Source organism: Lottia gigantea (genome assembly GCF_000327385.1).
Source record: "Lottia gigantea unplaced genomic scaffold LOTGIsca_178, whole genome shotgun sequence".
Lineage (NCBI taxonomy): Eukaryota > Metazoa > Mollusca > Gastropoda > Lottiidae > Lottia > Lottia gigantea.
Genome location: NW_008708276.1, coordinates 97,281 through 100,465, shown reverse-complemented (window position 1 = coordinate 100,465; position 3,185 = coordinate 97,281).

The window sequence follows — 3,185 nt, the reverse complement described above, 5'->3', positions numbered from 1 at the left end:
CCAACCCCTCCCCGCCCCCACCTAATGTTTCCTAGAAAAGCCAGTGATATTCAGTGAATGGGTACGAAGTCTGACTAATACGTACTGAGTATATTAATTATCGATACAGTTGTAAATAACACAATCAATTTACTGTATGATATACCTTGTGATAATTGATGTTTTTATTTTTCTATTCAGAACTTGTTGTATAAATATCCTTGACGTCACTTCTTTTAGTACACTATTGTTTCCATGTTAGATTGATTTACAGGTAAAAATATGTGATAACCATCAATACGTGCAGGTTAGAATGACACAAATAAATAGGTAATCAAACTACAGTAGAGACACAGGCTGAAATAGATCAGTTGTCGAAAGATCTCTACTTGTTAAACTTCAGTTGGGATACAGACTCAAATAGATCAGTTGTCTGAAGATCTCTACTTGGCAAACTTCCGTAGGGACACGGGCCGAAATGGATCTGTTGTCTGAAGATCTCTACTTGCCAAACGTCTGTTGGGACACAGACTGAAATAGATCAATTGTCTGAAGAATTCTACTTGCCAAACTTCAGTAGAAACACGGACACAGATCAACACTTATAGTAGATCATAACATTCAGTAATAACGCACTCATGTTTTAAAAATAACCCGATGTTAAGATATTTATATATTGTATATATCTAGAATTAGTATAGTTCATAATATGTTTTGTTATCTGAACAAAATGAAAGAATCTTTGCTCATCAAACCAACCCTCGTTGAGTGGAGTATTTTCTTTGTTTATTGAACGTATCACCAAGCGTCTGTAAACTTACTACGCCAGTAATATTTGATACTCAAGTTATAACAACATTTGATTAAACAATGTTTAAAATCAGTATCAATACAGACATTCTTTGAACTATTGTTTTATTGGGTATTTTCTATTTATTCAATCGTCGATCGATGTCATTTTTTCTCGATCAGGTTGAAGAATATATTGGAATCGAGTCAAGAAAACAAACCATTTAAATACAGGTCAGGTATCTTCTTGGGAAAACTCAATTAAATGAAATGATATGGACCTTTACGTTCAACTTCTCTCCTTTTGTTTTTGATTTGAAAAGGCTGGTTGGGAAACTACAGATAATTCATGAACAGAAATAGACAATTTATTTATTTTTCATCCAGTTCTTTTATATTGGGAGAATTTGACGAGGATCAGTTTGCAGCAAGGATCATGGTAATTCTAAGTTATTATCAGTATAAACATTATTCTTCTCTCCATTCTTTCTGGGATTTTGCAATGATCAATAGACACATATCATACCAACCTTAAAAGAAGTGAGCGCAAATATGCCTGAGATTCACATTATGAATTGTGATGTACTTTACAACATAATCTTCTATAATTCTCCTGTTTGAAAATAACAAGAATGAAACCTCATCTATTTATTAATCATTACAATCTAAAAATAAACACTTGTTCTTCCTGGTGAACAATGGTGAATACAAAACATCAGCTAATAACCTTTCTACCAGATAAAGACATGGACGGAAATAAAAACAGTTTATGACACAGAGAATTTAACGTGGGCGATCAAATATAATCATTCATCCCAATGCTTCTTCATTGCAGGCACTTGTATATCTCTCGTTTACCACCAGTTGCTCATTAAGCAATATTTGGCAATTAGATAGATGGGCAATCGGTAGATTACCAGCAGTTCTATCATTGGTCAGGGTTCATTCGTATCAATTTCAGGACAAAAATGCTGCTAGTTACCCTCGTATATTAATCGGGGGTCGCCATATTGACAATATAACAGATCTATAACTACAGACCTGGTTCAATGTTTCAATACTAGATACATAATACTACATGAAAGTACCACAACCTCAGACTGGTTCCACGTTTCAATACTAGATACATAATACTACATGAAAGTACCACAACCTCAGTCTGGTTCCACGTTTCAATACTAGATACATAATACTACATGAAAGTACCACAACCTCAGTCTGGTTCCACGTTTCAATACTAGATACATAATACTACATGAAAGTACCACAACCTCAGTCTGGTTCCACGTTTCAATACTAAATACCTGAAAGTACCACAACATCAGAATCACGACAACCAAATGTCATCTATTTAGCAAGCTATTGTATGTGTGTCACGTAAAACTATGAAAGTTTTCAGCACATAATCAATCAAACGATATTTTGATGTCAGAACTTTCGAAATGACGAATCAATGACATTCGGTGACAGTGTGGCCAAACTCATTGTTAAATAATCGCAAAGGTGTTTTTCTAACCTGTTTCACGATATCAAGGTACGTACTACGTATACATGGTATTAAAGTGAAGCTACCGTCAGCTGTGATTCCTATAATTCCAGAACTATGTGACCAGTGTATCTTGACACTACACAGTACACATCCTGCTAGTCCAATAGAGTTTACATCAGTGGTACCATAATCTGGTGAAGTTGTTCTGGAATTACATGAACCACAGATGTAGAATACGAAATCAGAACTGGGCGAATGCAGATAATTATCATCTTGTGAATTTGACATCTTACTTTAACAAGTCTGTGACTATTTCTACCGTGTTTCCCTTTAGCAGGTAAACCTAGTATTAGGGCAACGATTTGAGGATATTCGAGTGAAGTTATCTACCCAAGAAAGAAGGAATTAAAATCAAAATGCTAGCTGATACACATTGGCAGATGGCAAAAGCCCACATACCAATCCAATATTATTTTCGTATCGTGAGTTCTATTTGTTTTATTTTTTTTCACCAGAACTGGAGATGGTGATATTGATATAAACTATAAAAAATAAAACGACGACTCGTCTTGTAACAAAGGAAAAAAATAAATAAAAAATAAATCACTGGATAAAGTGCAAACAGTAGGTAAAAAGTCGATACAATTAGAGTAAATGTGACGTTTCGGGATGTATCTCTTTATCAAGCGAAAAAAACAAAAATTAAAAGGTGCTATCTCTTCGAAGAACAATACTAATCTAACAAAAAATGGTACAGTCAGATAACCAAGAAAATATTTGTTCGAGGGAGATAATAAACTTGAAAGATATAGGTCACGGAAACATAAAAGAATAACAAGAAAATGAGATGAAAGAGTTTAAAAATTTAGACAGAAACCAGAAAAGATAAAAATAAAAGATGAGTGTCAGAAATTAAATAATGATGTTG